The sequence below is a fragment of the Symphalangus syndactylus genome, chromosome 12 (genome assembly GCF_028878055.3).
Source record: "Symphalangus syndactylus isolate Jambi chromosome 12, NHGRI_mSymSyn1-v2.1_pri, whole genome shotgun sequence".
NCBI classification, from domain to species: Eukaryota; Metazoa; Chordata; class Mammalia; order Primates; family Hylobatidae; genus Symphalangus; species Symphalangus syndactylus.
The window spans coordinates 138469912-138492123 of record NC_072441.2 but is presented as its reverse complement, the minus strand read 5'-3'; the positions used below and the strand labels follow the sequence as shown (position 1 = coordinate 138492123).

At 42.5% G+C, this 22212-nt stretch overlaps 1 protein-coding gene and 1 non-coding gene across 6 annotated transcripts in view; one reads left to right on the top strand and one right to left on the bottom strand.

Annotated features, from left to right (window-relative positions):
• MACF1 (microtubule actin crosslinking factor 1) overlaps positions 1-22212 on the top strand; it is a 408649-nt gene that overhangs the window by 30529 nt on the left and 355908 nt on the right. The window lies entirely within an intron of this gene.
• LOC129469286 (U6 spliceosomal RNA) lies at positions 9106-9209 on the bottom strand. Its single transcript, XR_008652979.1, has one exon. It is a non-coding gene; the product is annotated as a U6 spliceosomal RNA (small nuclear RNA).

The window sequence follows — 22212 nt, the reverse complement described above, 5'->3', positions numbered from 1 at the left end:
CTTTGTCTCTTTCAGGGCTTTTCGTAATTTGACTTACTCTGCACACCCAACTATACCAACTGTTACTGCCTAACACAGCTCTCTTCTCCATTTGGACTGGTCTTAGCAACCTTAGCAACCCTTCCCCCTGTGTCCTGTGCCTTTGTTTACATTCTCTTTTCCAGGAATGCCCTCTCCCTTCCTGATTATTCAAATCTTTTTTTTTTTTTTGAAACAGACTCTCGCTGTGTTGCCCAGGCTGGAGTGCAGTGGCATGATCTTGGCTGACTGCAGCCTCCACCCCTGGGTTCAAGTGATTCTCCTGCCTCAGCCTCCTGAGTAGCTGGGATTACAGATGCATGCCACCACGCCCAGCTAATTTTTGTATTTTTTAATAGAGACGGGGTTTCACCATATTGGCCAGGCTGGTCTCAAACTCCTGACTTTGTGATCTGCCCGCCTCGACCTCCCAAAGTGCTGGGATTACAGGCATGAGCCATTGTGCCTGGCCACAGTAAAATCTTTAAAAGATTTTTATTAAAGAAGTAAGATGTAATCCCAGCATTTTGGGAGGCCAAGGTGGGCGGATCACTTGAGGCCAGGAGTTCGAGACCAGTCAACACAGCGAAACCCTGTCTCTACTAAAAATACAAAAATTAGTCAGGCATGGTGGTACAATCCCGTGGTCCCAGCTACTTGGATGGCTGAGGCACAAGAATTACTTGAACCTAGGAGACAGAGGAGACTGCATTAAGCCAAGATTGCATCACTGCACTCCAGCCTGGACAACAGAGCAAGACTTTATTGCAAAAAAAAGAAAAGGACTTTGTTCTAGAAAAGTCCTGGGATGAAGGGTAATTCTTTTTCAAGGCAAATCTTCTAGAAAAGAATTAGCAATGTTAGTATCTAAACTTAATTCCCTGTACCTGCCCAAAATGTTCTCAAATACAACCCTCTCTTCTTTAACAGTCATCCCTAGAGCTGGGCATAGTCTCAGTTTCTAAGAAGGCTGAAGTAGGAGGATCGCTTGAGTCCAGGAGTTTGAGCCTACAGTGAGCTATCATCACCCCACTATACTCCAGCCTGGGCAACAGAGCAAGACCCTATCTCAAAAAAAAAAAAAAAAAAAAAGCAAAAACGTCATCCCTTAATCTAACCTCATGACTCAATTACAATGCAGCTTCCCAGAGAGTAGATTTCCACTGTCATCCATCATTTACATAACCTCTTCATTAATCCTGCCCATCACATAGAACTCAAATTCTTCCTACTGGCATTCCAGACCCTCCTCTCCCTACCCCTAATCTCAATATCATTCTTTCAGTGCTTCTAAGTGGCTCACTCATCTCCCTAATACCACTTTCCCCATCATAGTATCTGCTTATAGGTACTAGTAGAACATAGTGCACACAGTGAGCTTATTCATGGTTGTTGACTGACTAAAAAGCACAGAAAAAAAAATCACTTCCTATATGTCTCAATACAACATGTTCCTGCAGGTTGAAAACTATAAACTCTTCAAGCTAAAAACTTGAAAACTAAAACTAAAACTTCAAGCTAAAACTAAAAACACTTCAAGCAAGCCCTTTCTTTTCATCAACACAAAGGAATTGTGTTTATTGTTCTGAATAAAAATCACTATAGAAATTTGCCATGGTAAGAGGGAATCCAACATAAATCTGGCAATGCTCTTGTCTAAAAGAAAGATGCTGACTGACCAATTATTTAATTAGTCTTAGGTGACTACTCAAATCATCCCTGATAATTGGAACATTCCTGATGGTTGACACATGGTCATACAGAAGAAAGCAATTTTGAACAGAGAAAAATAAAAGCTTGTGCCCAATGAAAGCAGACTTACACTATAACACAATTTTAGGTAGCCACAGCAAGTGGAGGAGGATATCAGATCCCAGGTAAGCAAAAAAGATCCTATCCTTGGCCAGGTACGGTGGCTCACGCCTGTAATCCCAGCACTTTGGGAGGCCGAGGTGGGTGGATCACCTGAGGTCAGGAGTTTGAGACCAGCCTGGTCAACTTGGCGAAACCCCATCTTTACCAAAAATACAAAAATTAGCCGGGCGTGGTGGTACATGCCTGTAGTGCCAGCTACTTGGGAGGCTGAAGCAAGAGAATCTCTTGAACCCAGGGGGTGGAGGTTGTAGTGAGCCCAGATTGTGCCACTGTACTCCAGCCTGGGTGACAGAGTGAGACTCCATCTTAAAAAAAAAAAAGGTCCCATCCTTGCTCACTCCATTCTCTCCCAAGCATCTACCTGTTGGTCAGCTTGCCTCTCCATCCCCTGCCCCTACACACCCCCCACCCAACAATCACAGAAAGCATATTATCTAAAGCTCTGTATACTTTCCTGTATTTTTTACAATTTTCCACATTAATGTGTTCATAATATGAAAAGAAATTATTCAAAAATATAACTCAAAGTCCGTGACTCTAAAAATAACATATGCACTGATATGCTCACCCCTTTGCCCCTTCTCTCAAGAGAAATTCCCTGCCAATTAATCCACATACATAAGAAGTATAAAAAGTCCCTACACTAAAAAAGCATGAAACTTCATTATGGAAACACAGTAGTCCCAGCTATTTGGGAGGCTGAGACAGGAGGATCACGAGTCCAGGAGTTTGAGGCTACAGTGAGCTGTGATCACGCCATTGCACTTCAGCCTGGATGACAGAGGAAATACTAAATATTAGAGTAATCAGAGAAAGACGCATGAAGAATAAATTAATAAGTATTTATTGAATGTCCACCATGAACCAGGGAGTAGGTGATGTGCTGAGAAGACAAAGATATTGTCCTTGTATCTCTATGATCTTACTGTTTAATGGAGGAAACATATTGGCAAACTGACAGTTACTGTCTGTTGTAGGGAGGGCTATCATATAGATAAATGCTGGTGCTGTGGTAGTGAAGAGGAGTACCCAGTATAGCCAGAGTGTGAAAGTGTCCAGGAAGGCATCCAAGAGTAAGTGAAACCTGAACTGTTACCTAAAGGATGTGGGACCCTGAGCAAAAAGTTTGGGGAAAGAGCATTCTGGGCAGCATGAACAGAAGTAAGGGGATGAGCAAGCTTGAGAGGGGGAATATTGGGCATTGATAAGGTTGGATCGTAGGATGTGAGGGAAGGAGAGATGAGATGAGATAGGGAGAGTGGGCAGAACAAAAATGTTGACTGGCTTTATATGTCATATTGTATAGAGCCTGGACTTTATCCTAAAGGCTTTTGGGAGCCATTGAATAAAAGTAGGCAAGGAAGACTATGCTAAGATTTACATTTTAGGAGTGCTTTTCCTCTGGCAGCAGTGCCAAGGAAGGTAGGGGCATGGAGGAAAGACTAGTGGCGGACAAGTTAGGAAGCTGTCACAGAAATTTAGGCAGGGAGTGAAACTAAGGTTGTGAAAGTAGTAATGTAATAAAGCAGGCAAATCAAGAAATGTGAAGGGGTAACATCCATGTGTTTTGATGACTAATTGAATGTGGTATATGAGGGGGAGAGGGAAGAACCTAGGATGACTTGGAGGTTTCTGGCTTGAGTATTTGTGTGGGTGGGTCGTGTCATGAACTAAAATAGAGAATATAAGAGGAGGAAGATTATTTTCTGTGAAGTAGTGGCAGTGATGGTCCAGGAGAAGATACTGAGTTTAATTTAGGTTACACTGCGGTCAAGGCTTCTGAGGAATGCTAGGTAGAGATGTCCAGGAGGTGGTTGGTTGTAATGAACATGAAACTTAGGAGAGTGATAGGTGAGAGGGTAAGAGAGTCATCAGCTTATCAAACCACAGCCATAGGAGGGGAGAAGGAGCTGGCTTTAGGAGTGTATGTATATTGAGACAAAAACTCTGGGGAACTCCAACGGGAGAGTGGTGTCAGAAGCAGAGAAAGAGGATCTCCTGAAGGAAATTGTCCACAGAAAGGGAGTGGCCAGAAAGGTAAGAGGAACAGGAGAGAAGTGAGTTTCAAGGAGTGTGTGACACACAGTGTAGATTATGCAGAGGTCAAATAAGACAAAGACTACAGATGTCCGAAATAAAGGTTACCACTACTGGAACATTTTCAGTGGAGTTGTGGGAAGTGAATGGAAAGTGCAGAAGAGGAGTCAGTGACCTTTGGAACTTGGACTTTGAAGGAAGAGAGAGGAGGAAGACAGGTGAAGAAAGGTGGGGAGAGTTTTGTTTATATATTGTAACACAGGAGGGACTTGAGCATGTTTATTTTAAGTGCTGTTTTGAAAGAGCCAGTAGAGAAGGAAGATATAATACAATTCAAAGAAGGGGAGAAAAATTGATGGAGCGTGGGATCAAGGGTCAAAAGTTGTGTCTTTTAGAAAGATCAGAGGGTTAAAAAGTACGAATGCAGGTGATTAAGTTGGTTGGTTAGAGATGTAGGAACTTGAGGGAATTTCTCCTGATGCTCATATTCTCTCTATGAAGTAGGAGGTGAAGTTATTTGCTGAGAGTCAGGAGGAAGGAGAGAAGGGGTGTGTGTGTGTGTGTGTGTGTGTGCGTGTGTGTGTGTGTGCGTGTGTGTGTGTGTGTGTGTATGTGTGTGTGTGTTTTCCCTCTAGCCCTAGAAGCACTCAACAACCTGATTGTAATAGATTCCAAAGCAGACAGGTAGATTGATCTAGGATCAGAATTTTCCAGCATAGTTTTGATGGAAGAATATGGGGTCCCTGTAGTTTGTCTAAAAATGTAGCATCAGTTTGATTATCGATTGTTTGTACGTATTGTTCTCTGGCTGGCTTGTATTTTGGCTCTTCAGTGAAATTGTCTGCTCCTCTGGGAAGAAGCACATATGTAACTTTTGCATTCCTGCCTGTCATTTAGCAAAATGCTACGCAGAAATTAATTCTTACATTTTTGTTGAGATAATTTGACTTTTGGACAGGACATCTTGACTCTTGACATAGAGAGAGGCTTTCCTGACTTATGGTCTTTAATCCCCATCTCATTATCTGACATGGATAGTGTCATTGGTTTGAGAGTGAACTCCAGGCCTAGCTTCTTCATTAGTCTTAACAGGTTAGCTTTACTACTCTCCCCAGGGCAGTTGAGCTTAGAAACATTTTTGAGCTTTGCTTTCCATGAAGGTTACGTAGTTAGTATACCCAGTTCTATTTGTACTAGGCTTGTGAAGACCTGGGTGTTTACAAGACTGGACAGAGGGGCTATTGTGGAAAATGCAGCCTCCTTCTTGTTTGTTTTGGCAGGCAGGCAATGAAGGAGATAGATTTGTTCTCATGACTCAGAGCCCTACCTGCCTTACCTTAACAGGTTCAATATAACCACCACCTGTCAGATGTGATAGTGTCCTTCAGAGTTTATCTGACCTTTATATCTAAAAAGAGTATTAGTTACGCTTTGTCCTCTACTTGCTTGGTTTTTTTTCACCTTTATTCCAGTGTAGAGGATATTTCTTAATGTGTTAGGGCCAGCTCAGAATTGATGTAGTTCTTTCCCATTGGCACATTCCACATCTTCGGTTGTTTATTGCCATGTTCCCCGCAGTGTGGCTTGTTTTGCGCTCCTTGTTTTGTGAAGCTGGACTCTTATCAGATAAACTTGCCATGAGTCACACTGGGGAGTGGAAGTATGTCTCCACTAATTTGGAGAATCTTTGATCTTGTTTCACTCCCTGGTTTGGCTTGTCCGGTACAATTTGTATCTCAACCTGCAAGAGGTGTGTGTGTGTGTGTGTGTGTGTGTGTGTACTTGGGTGTCCCTTGCCTGTGGCTTCACCTATTGCCATGAATGGTTGACTTTAGGGCATGCCCCTTTGTGTATACAGACTTCCTCTACTATTGTTATCACCATCAGCAAAAATGTCTCTGTTAAGAGCCTCTTTGAATGTAGTATATAGTATGTAACACTGAGAGTTCATAAACCCTCTGTTCTCTAGGGATTTACAGTATATAATACACATTACAAATGACGAAAGACAATAAAGAATGTGTAAGTGGTTGAACAAATAATGGACGATTACTCCTCATTTAGCTATCATATTCACAGTAGAAGATATCCTAAAAAGACATGTAGTCAGTGAGGAAGAGGATTAACAGAGACAAGATCATTTTCAGCTCCAACTAAGATGGCAGAGAGCTGCCACCTGTGGCCCTTTGGTGCCAGGTAATTTCTCTCTCATACCGTTTTTAGTCATGCAGGACCTTTTTGCCATATTATCTATACATATGGGGCAGGATCCTAACAGGACCCTTGCTCTCTAGTGGTAACCTGTCACTGAAGTGGGAGGCTCCAGTTTCCAGCAGGGAGAGTGCCTGGAAGGCTTGGCTCTTCTGGTACAGTTATCTTTGTAACTTGAGGAAATTTATTCCAGACCTACTACAAACATTCGTGTGCTCACAAGCACCACAGACAGAGCAGCAGCCAAGGCAAGCTGCAGCCTGAGCATGGGTCAGTGTAGGGTTGGAAAGAAGCTAACTGACTTGGCCTGAGTCACCTCTAGAGGGGAAGAATGTAGCACTTATCCCAGCCTTTGTTGGTTAGTTTCCCAAGTGGAAAACAGGGACCAGAGTAGGTAGGGTACTTTGAGGTCCTCATACCTTTCAGAGGACTGGATCCTTGTTTTCATTCTTGTTCTTATTGTTAATAAGTGTAATAACAGTATTCATATAATACTGCCATTATTAGGAAGAATGAGGAACTGCCAAAGGGCTGGAAATTTTCTTTACTTTCCCTGTGGGAGAGAAAGATAGATGGAGCATTAGGTGCCCATCTCTCAGGCCTCCTCTCTCTGATTATCCTGTGGGAAGTACCTGGAAAGCAGTGAGGCATTGGAGGGAATGGTCTAGGCCTTGGCATGAATACGTGGTCGTGAAGGCATAAGACAAAACTTCTTGTGTAGCTGTAGCACAGGTGCTGTGGTAAGAGGAAATAGGTTTGGGGGCACTATTAAGGGGGCTAATAAATGCAGAAAATAGTATTTGTTGCTGTCATTAGTTGCTTCGCTTTGCCTTGCCTATATGTATTGTCTGATAGCAGAGCTGAAACCCCGGCATCCTTTTGTCTCCTCCTCCTCCTCCTCCTCTTTTTCTTGATTATTTTCTGACTTATAAAGATGTATAATATCTTCAATAAATAGGCTTGTGATGATATGGAAAGTTAAATAAAAGTTCTAGAAATTGGAAAATAAATGGTGATTTCATTTGGTCTTTAAATATAACAAGTGTTATAGGCCACGGTGGCTCACACCTGTAATCCCAGCACTTTGGGAGGCCAAGGTGGGCAGATCACCTGAGATCAGGAGTTCGAGACCAGCGTGACCAACATGGAGAAACCCCGTCTGTACTAAAAGTACAAAATTAGCTGGGCACGGTGGCGCATGCCTATAATCCCAGCTACTCGGGAGGCTGAGGCAGGAGAATCACTTGAACTGGGGAGGCGGAGGTTGTGGTGAGCTGAGATCGCACCATTGCATTCCAGCCTGGGCAACAAGAGCGAAACTCCATCTCAAAAAAAAAACAAAAAAAAAAACCAAAAAAACAAACAAGTGTTATAATTGTAATTCTTGTAATTCCTTAAGCCAAAACTCCCTTATAACATTTCTTAGTTTTTTTTTTTGTTGTTGTTGTTATTGTTGTTGTTGTTACTTTTTGTGTGTATTTGTTTGAACTTCCCAGCTGTATTGTGATCTCTTTGAAGGTCTAGATTGTGTTAGATGAGATGCGTATGATGCACTTCATGAATTGAGCTACTTTGCAAATGATGCTGGTTGTTTTATTTCTTAGTGTTTTCAGCAACTTCCAGCACCTTTCACAATGTTTTTTTCCACGTGGTTGTCCCACAGATGTTGCATAATTGATATGTCTAAAAGGGGCATTATTGTCCCCCTCCCTGCTCCTGGACCTGCCTCCTCTCCTATGTTCCCGATTTTAGTGAATGCTTTTCCCGTCCATCCAGTGGAGAAATTCTAAATACTGAATGCTTTGTGTATACTAAATATATATTCTGTCCATTTCATAGTTTAAGGTGTTGCTATCAGATGGAGAATTGTAATGTGCAGAATATAATAGAGCCTCTTTTTTTTTTTTTGAGATGGAGTTTCACTCTTGTTGCCCAGGCTGAAGTGCAATGGCATGATCTCGGCTCACCGCAACCTCCACCTCCCAGGTTCAAGCAATTCTCCTGCCTCAGCCTCCCAAGCAGCTGGGATTACAGGCATGCGGCACCACGCTTGGCTAATTTTGTATTTTTTAGTAGAGACGGGGTTTCTCCATGTTGGTCAGGCTGGTCTCGAACTTCTGATCTCAGGTGATCCGCCTGTCTTGGCCTCCGAAAGTGCTGAGATTACAGGCGTGAGCCACTGCGCCTGGCCAATAAAGCCTCTTTGTACCATTTTCTAATTTCTATTTCATAGAATTTTAAAACTACATAAGCCTTTAACCTCTGTTTCTCAAATTCGCTTTCCCCTTTGGAATGTTATAATTCTACTTCACCTGACTCCTGGAACTCCCTGTTATCATGTAACATATTTTATTTATTTTGGTTGTTGTCTGAGTTTTCCTACTACAATGCAAACTTTTTTTTTTTTTGAGACTGAGTCTCACTCTTGGCCAGGCTGGAGTGCAGTGGTGCTATCTCTGCTCACTGCCACCTCTGCCTTCTGGGTTCAAGAGATTCTCCTGCCTCAGCCTCCCGAGTAGCTGGGATTACAGGTGTGCACCACCACACTTGGCTAATTTGTGTATTTTAGTAGACACAGGGTTTCACCATGTTGGCCAGGCAGGTCTCGAACTCCTGACTTCATGATCTGCCCGCCTTGGCCTCCCAAAGTGCTGGGATTACAGGTGTGAGCCACCACACCCGGCCAACAATGCAAACTTCTTTTAAAAATTTGTTTTTAAATTTTTTGTGGGTACATAATAGGTGTATGTATTTATGAGGTACATGAGGTGTTTTGATACAGGCATGCAATATGAAATAAGCACATCATGGAGAATGGGGTGTCTATCCCCTCAAGCATTTATCTTTATGTTGCAAACAATCTAATTACACTCTAAGTTATTTTAAAATGTACAATTAAGTTATTATTGACTATAGTCACCCTTTTGTGCTATCAAATAGTAGGTCTTTTTCTAACTATTTTTTAAAAATGTGGAACACTTCACGAATTTGTGTGTCATCCTTGTGCAGGGGCCTCCCTAACCTCTCTATTGTTCCAATTTTAGTATATGTGCTGCTGAAGTGAGCACTAGAATGCAAACTTCTTAACAGTAGAGGTTTTTATTTGTGTATTAACTAATTTCTCTAGCACCTAGAAGAGTGTCTGGTATAAAGTAGCTGCTCCAATAAATATTGAATGAATGAATTGGAAATGTTAAGTTAGTTCACTCTTGTTCCCCATAAGGAAAAGAGGCATGGAAAGGAACAATAACTTGCTCAAGTAAAAGCCATATCTCCTTACCAGGTAAGTGGGTTTTAAAAAAATTTAAATAAAACGATGCTTAATCACAGTTCGTTTATGTGATTTGGTACTAATGTGTATTATGGACTTAACTGTATTATCTCTATGAAAAGGGGTGGGGAAGCAAAAGGGAAGAAGCTAATTTATATAGAGTCCTTACTATATGCTGGGTGTTTTGTTTTGTCTAATTTATTTATTTATTTATTTTTTTGAGACAGAGTCTTGCTTTGTCGCCTGGTCTGGAGTGCGGTGGCACGATCTCGGCTCACTACAACTTCGCTTCCCGGGTTCAAGCGATTCTTGTGCCTCAGCCTGCTGAGTAGCTGGGACTACAGGCGCGTGCCACCACTCCCGGCTAACTTTTTATATTTTTAGTAGAGATGGGGTTTTGCCATTTTGGCCAGGCTAGTCTCGAACTCCTGACTTCAGGTGGTACGCCTGTCTCGGCCTCCCAAAGTGCTAGGATTATAGGCGTGAGCCACCGCGCCAGGCCAGTCTTATTTAATTGTCATAAATGATATCCTATGATAGTCCAGTAACCTTCTTAGATTTTACAGATGAGGGAACTGAGGCTTAAAGAACCTAAATCACTTCCCAGAGGGTCACACAGCTAGTAAGTGACTGAACTGGGTTTCGAACCCAGGCCTGATTAACTCCATTTGGCCCTCTTTTGCCTTAAGGCACAGGAAAATTTTGGATTTGTGGTCTGGGTTGCTTTAAGATTCCCAGATCAGACTACTCTTGAAAATGGTCTGATTCGAACTACTCAGGTAGAGTTACAAAAATTGTTTACCTTAAGACAACCCCATGGAGCAGTGAGGTTGTATCTGTAGCGCTCTTGAGTAAAAAAAAAAAATCCTGTATTGCACATACTCCCACTCAGTTGTATCATATGTAATTCACATTTCAGACTTTCTTTTTAAACAGGGATCCAGAACAACTATAGAAAGGTGATTATGTAACATACTTGTACAGTGCAGCCACTTCTGTGTTTGGTAATATTCTTTTTTTTTTTTTTGAGATGGAGTATTGTTCTGTCACCCAGGCTGGAGTACAGTGGCGCGATGTCAGCTCACTACAAACTCTGCCTCCCTGGGTTCAAGCAATTCTCTACCTCAGCCTGCTGAGTAGCTGTAATTACAGGTGCCCACTACCACGCCTGGCTAATTTTTTGTATTTTTAGTAGAAATGAGGTTTCACCATCTAGGCCAGGCTGGTCTTGAACTCCTGACCTCATGATCCACCCGCCTCAGCCTCCCAAAGTGCTGGGATTACAGGCGTGAGCCACTGTGCTCGGCCGGTAGTACTCTTAAGCACTAACAGCACAAACAAAAACTATGTCTAAAATGTAGGGCAGGTAGAGCAGGTGAGGACTAAACCCAGTTGAAATCAGCAGTTTCAGTAGTAAGTGGGCAGATCATAATTACCTGTGTTGCTCAGAGACCTAAGCTGAGAGTGGGGGTGGGGAAAGGTCACACCCATTATCTTTGGAGAAATGATGGGAGTAAATAACCCATAGTTTCCAGTTTATTCCAGAAGCATTCTCGCCAGAGTCACAATGTTGAAGTGGATTTTGAGTTGGACCTTGTTACCCCAAATCATCCAAGGTTAACATAGTTTCCTTAGATACCACAGCCATTCATTTTGAATGCCGTTAGCTTCCTCTTAGGTAGCTTTGTGTAACCTACCTTAGAAAGGAGGGTGGGGTCTGGGAGGGGAGAGAAGGGAATAGTGAAAATAGCAGAGAAACAAAGGACTAATTAGGAGGTTCCTGAGTCATTTGGGAGTAGATCTTTTTCATTATCTGATCACTGAGATTAAGGATGGAGGTGGTGATCCAGGAGGAGGAGGAGTTGTAGTAATCAGAAGCAGAATAGAATAACTTGGCAGTCAGTGGTGGTCCAAGGACCAGCAGCATCTGACAGCTTGTTAGATATATATATATATATATATATATATATATATATATTTTTTTTTTTTTTTTTTTTTTTTTTTTTTTTTTTTCTCGAGAGAGTCTCGCTCTGTCACCCAGGCTGGAGTGCAGTGGTGTGAATACAGCTCACTGCAGCCTCAATCTCCCCAGGCTTAGGTGATCCTCCCACCTCAGCCTCCCAAATAGCTGGGACTACAGGCTCGTGCCACCATGCCTGGCTAATTCTTGTATTTTTTTTTTTTTTTTTTTTTTTTTGTCTGAGGCAGAGTCTTGTTCTGTCACCCAGGCTGAAGTGCAGTGGCGTGATCTTGGCTCACTGCAACCTCTGCCTCCCGGGTTCAAGCAATTCTCCTGCCTCAGCCTCCTGAGTAGCTGGGATTATAGGCGCGTGCTACCACGCCTGGCTAATTTTTTTGTATTTTTATTAGAGATGGGGTTTCACCGTGTTGGCCAGGCTGGTCTCAAACTGGCTGGTCTGGAACTCCTGACCTCATGATCCGCCTGCCTTGGCCTCCCAAAGTGCTGGGATTACAGGCGTGAGCTACTGCGCCCGACCAATTCTTGTATTTTTTTTTTTGTAGAGATGGGGCTTTGCCATGTTTCCCAGGCTCGTCTCAAGCTCCTGAGCTCAAGCGATCCGCCCACCTTGGCCTCCCAAAGTGCTAGGATTACAGGCATGAGCCACCATGCCAGGCCCCCAGGTGGTTCTTTAATTCGATTCTGTGCCCATTAAAGTTTGAGAAGCACCAAGTTTGTGATTATGTGGTTAGTGCAAGGGGCTTTGGAGTTGGACAGACCTGGGATTGAAACCTGGTTTGGCCATTTACTACCTGTGTGACTTTAGATAAATTATTTGAACTCTCTGTGACAGTTTCTCATATGTATAATAGGGGAACTCTCTATTTCATAGGGTTGTTGGGGAGAGTAAATGACATGGTGCATTTTGCAACTGACACTATCTTAGATTTAATGAAATTTAGTAATGTCTGTATCATATTAAGCACTGAGTCTGACGCAGCCTAGCATACTCAGTAAGTGTTATTACCAATAATTAAACTAGGCAAATTTATAGGAATAAAGAGGCTTTCTCCTCTTCCTCTTTTTCTCTTTCATTATCTCTCAATGAGTACATTTGTCTGCAGTTTTATAAAGCTGTATTGTGTGTGTACACTCTTTGGTGTTTTGCCTAGCATTATTTAATGGTAGTTATAGCAGCAGCATTAACACATCTTGTACTTATTAATGTGCCAGGCATAATTTTTATGTACTTTATGCATATATTATTTCATTCAGTCCTTACAGCAACCATGTGAAATAAATATTATTATCTCCATTTTCAGATGAAGAAACAGAACAAACAGGTAAGTGACTTGCCTGAGATCACATAACCAGTCAGTGGCAGAATCAGGATTTGAACTGAGACACTCTGATTCCAGCATCTGTGCTCTATTTTCATGTATTGCTATTGCTCTCAAACTTATGTGGTGTGATGGAAATCAGGAAACTTTGTTTGGATACTTGATTCTGCCACTAATTTATTTGTGACCTTGGTCAAGTCACTTGTCGTCTTTGGGCCTATTTCCTTATTATAAAAATGGAGGGATTATCAAACTCAAAAGCAATTAAACAAAAAAAGACAAAAAATGAAAAAAGAAAAAAACACAAAAATGGAGGGATTAGATGAGACTTGTAAAGTCTCTTCAGTGATTCATTCAACATATAGTGATTTCAAGCAAAGGTTGGAAGAAAATTTTATCTAGGGAATTGGTTCAAAAGTACTTGTTCAAGCAGGTTGGTGTCATTAAGAACAAGGGGTTTGAATCTTGACTCAGCCACTTCCTGGCTATATTACCTTGGGCAACTTACTTAACCTTTCTAAACATTGATTTCCTCATTAGTAGTGGGGAGAATAGTTCATACCTTACAGAGATATTGTGAGGTTTGAATAAGATAATATGTATTAGCACCTAGCATATGTGAAACACACAGTGGATACTCAATATCCGTCAGTTGTCTTTTCTTCCTTCCGTTCATTCAGGAGGTGCTTAGGGAAGCAGATATACCAGATTCAAAAGGATTTAGACCCTCACTTGGTCCTTATGTCCTTTTCCGTAATGGTATTCTCACCTTTGGGAAATGAGAATTAGTAGGGAAGGAAGTGTGCATATAGCCAGGTCCTGTCTGTTTTTAAATAATCCATCTTTTGATTTTAGATTAAAATTTCTTTTTACAATATATAATTTAGGCTGGTAATCCCAGCACTTTGGGAGGCCTAGGTGGGCGGATCGCCTGAGGTAAGGAGTTGAAGACCAGCCTGGCCAACGTTAGTGAAACCCCGTCTCTACTAAAAATACAAAAATTAGCTAGTCGTGGTGGCATGCGCCTGTAATCCCAGCTACTTGGAAGGCTGAGGCAGGAGAATCGCTTTAACCCAGGAGGCGGAGGTTGCAGTGAGCTGAGATTGCGCCACTGCACTCCATCCTGGGCTACAGCGTAAGACTCTGTCTCAAACAAAACAAAACAAAGCAAACAACAGCAAAAACATATAATTTATGATAGGATAAATGCAATTTTTTTTGACCAGCCTGGGCAACATAGTGAGACCCTGTCTCATAATAATAATAATAATAATGAAGTACCACAAACTGGGTGGCTTAAACAACAGATATTTATTGTCTTACAGTTCTGGAGGCGAGAAGTCTGAAATCAAGTTGTCAGCAGAGTTGATTCCTTCTGAAGGCTGTGAGGGAGAACCTGTTCCATGCATCTCTTCTAGTTTCTGGTTGCCTCAGATGTTCCTTGGCTTGTAAATGATGTTCTTTCACCGCCTTCACATCTGTATATGTCTGTCTGTGTTCAAATGTCCCCTTTTTATAACACTAGTCATATTAGGTTGGAGCCTTTTCGAATGACCTCATCTTAACTCGATCATTTGTAAAGACCCTATTTCCAGATAAAGTCACATTCATAGTCCCTGGGGGTGAGGACATCTTTCTGGGGGATACAATTCATCCTATAACAAATGGTTTAGGGCCGAGCACGGTGGCTCATGCCTGTAATCCCAGCACTTTGGGAGGCCGAGGCAGGCGGATCACCTGAGGTCAGGAGTTCGAGACCAGCCTGGCCAACATGGTGAAACCCTGTCTCTACTAAAACTACAAAAAAATTAGCTGAGTGTGGTGGCGGGTGCCTGTAATCCCAGTTACTTGGGAGGCTGAGGCAGGAGAATCACTTGAGCTCGGGAGGCAGAGATTGCGGTGAGCCGAGATTGTGCCACTGCACTCCAGCCTGGGCAACAGAGCAAGACTCTGTCTCCAAAAAAAAAAAGAAACAAAACAACAAAAAAATCAAAACAAATGGTTTAGTCACTTTGTAACCTGGACGGAGGAGTGAACATATATGAAATTAACTTTCTTTGGTCTTTTAAGATTTATTACTAAGAGAATCTTAGTATAGAGTTAAAACTCTCCTTGTCCTGTTGGTCAGGTGCCTTGGCTCAAGCCTGTAATCCCAGCACTTTGGGAGGGTGAGGCAGGTGGATCATCTGAGGTTGGGAATTTGAGACCAACATGGTGAAACCTCGACTCTACTAAAAATAACAGATTAGCTGGGCGTAGTGGTACACGCCTGTAATCCCAGCTACTTGGGAGGCTGAGGCAGGAGAATTGCTTGGGCCCAGGAGGCAGTGATTGCAGTGAGCTGAGATCACGCCACTGCGCACCAGCCTGGACGACAGAGCGAGAGACTCTATCTCAAAAAGAAAACAAAAGCTCTTCTTGTCCTAATTCTGCATTTTGATTTTTGGCAGCGTTTAGGAAAGAGCTGAGGTGGACCTGGTGTGTAGTTTTGGTGGGAGTTCCTTCCTTTTCTGAGCTGAATGATTTAATAATAATATAATAGCGGCTTTCATTAATTTCTTACTATGTGCCAGGAATGGACTGTGTTAAGCACTTTATATACATTAACCCACTTAATTCTCATGATAACCCTGTGAAATAGATTATCTCATTTTGCAGAGGAGAAAAGTAGGGCTTAGCCAGTGAAATCACTTGCTCAAGTTCTCTTACCTAGTAAATGGCAGAGCAGTCATTTATGTGTAGCTCTGTTGGACTTCAGAACTCCAGCTCTTAACTCAGTATATACTTTTCCTTCACTTCCTTGAATAGAACTGTCTGGCTTGAGTCTCCTTTTCTCCAAAAACTCCTAGTTCTGGAATGGTGCCAACTAAAGGGGTCAGGGAAGTGACCTTTACTTGTGTTCCTTTGAGCTCTTATTGTTTTCAGTGGGAAAGAGAATGTGAAGTCAGTTGACATTTCTTACCTACTGGTTGCAGTCTTGCCATGGGGCCCTAGTCAGATGTGAGACGTTGTAAGTTACTAAAAAAAAAAAAAAAAGTCCTAGCGATTAAGAGGAAAAAACATAGGCCTGCTGTGTTTATGTAACTCTCTTTTGTATTATTACAAAATTAAACATGTTCACTGTAATAGATTTAAGCAGAAATTACAAAGAAAAAAGTAAAAATTCTCTTTTCTAGTCCTTATTTTCTCCACCTAGGCCCACTAGTCAGGGTAACCACTGTTCAAGCTTCGGTTTATATCCTTCCAGGTTTTTTCTTGCCAGGCTTGCTTTGGAACTGCACCTTTACATCCTTTATTCCTTTATGTTGGTTGTGTCTCTTCTTGACTTATGAGCCTTACCTCTTCTTTATTTTTATTACCATACATCTGGCTTACATTTTTATTTTTTATTTTTTTTTAGAGACAGGATCTTGCTACATTGCTCAGGCTAGTGTGCAGTGGCTGTTCACAGGCACCATCATAGCACAGTGCAGCCTCAAACTCTTGGTCTTAAGCAGTGCTCCCTGAGTAGCTGAGACTACAGGACTGCACCACTGCACTGGGCTGCCTTACTTTTGAGTCTCCCTTTGATACTTAAGAGTTCTGCCATAGGGCCAGGCACGGTGGCTCACGCCTGTAATCCCAGCACTTTGGGATGCTGAGGCTGGCGGATCACGAGGTCAGAAGATCGAGACCATCCTGGCTAACACGGTGAAACCTCGTCTCTACTAAAAATACAAAAAATTAGCCAGGTGTGGTGGTGGGTGCCTGTAGTCCCAGCTTCTCGAGAGGCTGAGGCAGGAGAATGGCGTGAACCCAGGAGGCGGAGCTTGCAGTGAGCCGAGATCACGCCACTGCTCTCCAGCCTGGGTGACGGGGTGAGACTCCGTCTCAAAAAAAAAAAAAAAAAAAAAAAAAAAGATTTCTGCTATTGCACCCTTTTCTGTAGTCTTTCCCTCACTTCCTGGTAAAATTTTACTTATCTTTGAAGCTCAGTTCAAGTCCTCCCTTTTCCATTAATCCACTGCAAACTGTGCTAACCCATGATAACTCATTCTGCCTCATAACTCGTAGCGTTAATTTCTACCATTCATTTGCCAGTTGACCATGAAATGCTGTGTATCATCACCTGTATTTTGTTATTTGTTATTTAACTTCTCACACATTTGCCCAGTTAGATTGTGCTGCTTGGGCTCACGGTGATTTATTCTTTTTTCTAGTCCCAATTTTGCCTAACACAATGTCCTACATTTAGCAAGTACTCAATAAATGTTGATGTGATTGGATTTTGTTAGTACTTCACACCCTTCTAAAGATCAGGTGCTCAGAGCCAGAAGCCTAAGGGAACACTTACCTGGCTGACATCATCTTGGCTGCCTGTCAGGATGGGATGTGTGCCTGAGAGAACTGCCTGTAAATGAAATACTTGTGCAACAGGTTGTTTTCTCCTTTAGTGGGTGGGAGTCAAGACTTCACATTGAGAAAAAGAGATAGTAAGTGTAGGAAGAGGGCTGAAAAGGGGATGGATGGGAGGATGCTACCTTGTGAGAGGTGGGGATATGGCTTTATTAAAAACATAAATATTAAAGGCCGGCATATTGCAGAGAGAAGCTTCTTGGAACCAGTAGGCTAATTAGGCAAACTGACTTCTCTGGTGCAAACCAGTTATTAATTGCCATTTATTTTCTTTGCTATAAAACTGTACTACCCATCTACTTACTTTCTCATTAGAGTGAATCTGGAGAAAAGGCTTAGGTTAGATTTAGGAAATCCATGAGAAAAATGCAGGACAATCAGAGTAAGACCAGGGATGGGCATAGTCCTTTCTCTCACTTGTCTTAGCAGCCCTAGACCTTAAGAGTGGCCAGGACCTCCTTGCATTTGCCAGTAGAGGTTGCTATTGAAGTGGTGTAAAACCTCTTGTTTCTATCCCTGCTAACTCCTTTTGCCCCATCTTATTTTTCTCCTTCATTGACACCCTCCTATCACACACACATTATTGGTTAGTTATCATTCCCATCTCTGAGGTTCAGATATGCAGTGGACCACCCTGCCTTTAGCTGTCCAGACTTTGACTGCAACCTGTCTTTCTATTCCACTCCTCCTCCCCTTCCCCAAATGATTTGAAATGGAGAGGAAAGGAAATGGAGTTTGATGGTTTTAACTCTTCTGTGGCTGTGGCTTAGGGGGCAGAATGTTTTGATTGCTTGATTTAGGCATCTTGAGGTCTCCTAATACAATATTCTTTTTGTTAATAGAAAGGCCCCACTCCATTTTTTTTTTTCTCTGAGTATTTTGGACTCAGAGAAAGTCTTGTGTTGAAATGTCGGTACCTGCCCCCGAAGGGGAAAAGATCCCTTTCAGAGTTTATTTTTCCCCACCATTCATGGGGAATTCTTCTCATTATTAGAAGATGAAGATTAATGGTCCTCTGAACAGAGTATAAATATAGCCAACACCCTAATATATTTCTAAGGATTGGGCTTTAGCTTTAAAAACATTAGGCTAGATGCCTCCCTATTTTTTGTGGGATGATTTAGCTGTAACTAGCCTGGAGGCAATAACAGTACTAAATGACCTTTTGTAGTCACATTAAACATTGAGATGGTACTGAGACTGCCTTGGTGGGGAGTTTTGGTCTATGGGAATGATGTGGGTTTTGGTTTCTCTTCCTTTCTCTGTTTTCAGATAAATCCTCCTACATGTCCCATTCTCTGGCTCTGGGAAGTACTGACAGTAGGGAAAAGTTAGTACACTCATCTCATTGTTCAGATCAAGTTTCCTGGGTGCGGTTTTGCAGAACTTCCTACAAGAGCTGACTCAAGAGTTCTCTTCTATTGTGGAGATGTTCCTGCTCTTACATGTCATACTAATTTATATCCTTGAAATTTTGAGCAGCATCATTTGGATGTGTTAAGTTGGGAATGAAGAAAGTGAAAATATTATCAGAGGTTCCTTGAGAAAAGGGTTCCTTTTGCTGGGTAAATCAACGTTCCCTAGATGCTGTGGCTAAGAAGTGAAGAATTCTAAGCCAACTTTTTTTCCTCCTTTTCTTTTCTTTACTTTTTTTTTTTTTTTTCCGCAGAGTCGGAGTTTGCTCTTGTTGCCCAAGGCTGGAGTGCAATGGTGTGATCTCGGCTCACTGCAACCTCCACCTCCCAGGTTCAAGTGATTCTCCTGCCTCAGCCTCCTGAGGAGCTGGGATTACAGGCGTAACAGATGTGCACCACCACGCCCGGCTAATTTTTTGCATTTCCAGTAGAAACGGGGTTTCACCATGTTAGCCAGGCCGGTCTATAACTCCCGACCTCTGGTGATCCACCTGCTTCAGCCTCCCAAAGTGCTGGGATTACAGGTGTGAGCCACTGCACCCAGCATTTTTTTTTTTTTTTTTTTTTTTTTTAAGAGACAGAATCTTGTTCTTTCACCCAGGCCGGGGTGCAGTGACATGATCCTAACTCACTGTAACCTTGAACTCCTGGGCTAAAGCGATCCTCCTGCCTTCACCTCCTGAGTAAGCTAGGAATACAGGCACATGCCATCATGCCCAGCTCAGTTTTATTATTATTATTTTTTTGTAGAGACAGGGTCTCACTATGTTGCCAAGGCTGGTCTTGAACTCCTGGCCTCAAGCTATCCTCCCACCTCAGCCTCCCAAAGTGTTGGATTATAGGTATGAGACACCTTCTCCAGCACCTGTTTTTCCTTTTTGATGTCAGATGCTTCTGAATAACAAGTTATTTGCCTTTTTTTCCTCCGTAAGACTGTGAGCACCTTGAGAGCTGCGAGAACATCTCACTTATCTTTGTATCTCTGATGTTTAGGACAGTGTCCAGCTCAAAGTGTCTATAAATGTATGTTGCATTGAATAGTGGAGGGAAGCTTTAAATGCATTTACTGTAGACAGGTGTATGCTTAACATATTGAATTGGGAGACATTATTAGAAAGTGGAGATAGATAAAGAAAGGAATTTTCATGGATATGATATAGAGAATTTTTGTTTCCTAAGGATTTAAAATTTTTGTTTGCTTATTTATTTATTTTTTAGAGATGGAGTCTTGCAGTGTTGCCTAGGCTGGTCTTGAACTGCTGCCTTCAAATGATTCTCCTGCCTCAGCCTCCTGAGTATCTGGAATTACAGGCATGAGCTACTCCACCCAACTTGCCTAACAATTTTTAGAGTAACAGTTATTTTGCGGTTCCTTTACATGGAGAACCTTTAGAAGTGTTCCATCTGACTACCTTGGACAAGGCACTGTGACCTTCTTTGTAGCAGAGACTAAAGACACCTGCCCATTCCCCTCAAATGGAGGGATATCCTTCAATAAAGGAAGGGGCTCAGAATTAGATTGGGGGTAGAGAAAGGAAGCATTGAGTCCCTCCCAGCCCTGCACTGTGGAAATGTAAAGCTATTATGATAATTGCTGTTGGCAAACAAGAAAAGTCTCAGCCCCTGGTTTGTACCTACACCCAGTCACAACCTCAGGTTGGGTGGATGCAGACTTTAAATATTGGGGTCACCTGTAGCTGTTGGCAAAGGTCCCTGTGATTTCTCTGGGCGTTGTGCAAGCATTACTTTTTGGCTCTTTTGCCTGTGTCCATCAGTAAAAAGTAGGAAGTTTGAGGAGCTGTGCTTTCGGTTGGCATTAGGCATTGGAGTGCCTTTATTTCCCACATTTAACTAGTAAATATCCAACACTCCATAACAAGATGGCCCTGCTTGGAAATTCTTACCTAGCGAGTGACTGAAGCCTAAGAGGAACTGCACAGCCCCCTGTATTGAAAACTGAGTAGTCATTTCCCAGAGCATGGCTTGGATCCTGATCAGCTGATTTCCTGTCTCTACAGGGATGTGATGTAATTCCTCCCCCTTCCTTCTGGAAGAAATAGATTTTTTTTTTCATTTCCTGTTTGATAGCGTATTTTCTGAGTACCAGAAGACACTTGATGACTATAAAACATTTGGTGTGTGGGGGGTGGGAAGGAAGGAGGCTTTTGTTTTCAGCAGAATGGCTTTCATTTGAGGAATTCAAAGCACATACGTGAACCTAAGCTTCTTTGTTCCCATGGGAGAGACACAGGCTCTAAGAAGATTGTTTTGAATCCCTTTCCTGGGCTGTGCCTACTTGACCTGCACTGGTAGAGCCCCTTCTCCCCCATAGGTTAGAAAAGCTCAGTCCCTCATGGGGCTCTGCATGCTGTGGATTCTGCTCTTCCCACATCCCCTACTCAGCCCTTTTTGTGCCTAAATCTTCTGGAGAGCAACTATTAGTCCTTGGGGGAAGTGACACCACCCTTGGAATGGAACCTGGCTGGATGCGCCTTGATCCCTGACTGAGTGACACGGACTGGGACAGGAATCTGGCTGTCCAGATTTCCTGTCCTCTGTCCTCACTAGCACACTCGGCTGCTTCCACCCTGGGGCCGGGGGTATGGGGTGTGGTAGGAGCTGGTTGCTAACAAGCAGCGCCACCTGTGGACCTGCACAGTCACTTGTTTTCCTAACCAAGAGCTACCCGTCCAGTCTGGCCTGTTCCTGATCCATCTAGAGTGAGAGCAGAGGCCTGGAAGAGAGATCAGTGGGGAGGCAGTCATTGTGATCCCTTTTGTTTGTAGTGAAGCTTTGCTTAGTGTTTGAAGGCCTGGGGTTTAATTTTGTGACAGACTCTTACTATAGTTGTGTGTGTTTAACTCTAAGATTTTCTTTTCTTCTCTTTTCGCCTTCCTCCTCCTTCTCCTCCTTGTCCTTTCTCCTCCTCCTTCTTCTTCTTCCTGTTTTTATTTTTCCCAACTTTATAAAGGTATAATTGATAACATAAAAATTGTATATCTTTATGGTGTGCAATGTGATGTTTTGATATATGTAAACATTGTGGAATGATTAAATCGAGCTAGTTAACATCTGTCACCTCACATAGTTTTGTGTGATGAGAATATTTAAGATTTACTACTTCCAGAATTTTCAAGTATACGATACGTTTGCTGTACAATACATCTCCAGAACTTATTCATCTTTTCTAGAGTTGCTTTTTCTTAAATGAATTATTAGGTTTCTTCTTGACCTTGAAGAAGTCCAGAAAAATTCTTACAAAATAGGGAATTGCATGGTAGGTAGGTTATGAGAAGTTTCATTTTTGGGTTTTGTGGATATTACAAACAGCTTTTCCTAGTTTGCTGCGTGGCCAGGTATTTGCTGCATTTAAAGTTCTTAGATATTATCATCAGAAGAACAGTCTTTTTTTTTTTTTTTGAGACGGAGTCTTGCTCTGTCCTCCAGGGTAGAGTGCAGTGGCGGGATCTCGGCTCACTGCAAGCTCTGCCTCCCGGGTTCGCGCCATTCTCTTGACTCAGCCTCCCAAGTAGCTGAGACTACAGGCGCCCGCCACCACGTCCAGCTAATTTTTTTTTTTTGTATTTTTAGTAGAGACGGGGTTTCACCGTGTTAGCCAGGATGGTCTCGATCTCCTGACCTCGTGATCCGCCCACCTTGGCCTCCCAAAGTGCTGGGATTACAGGCATG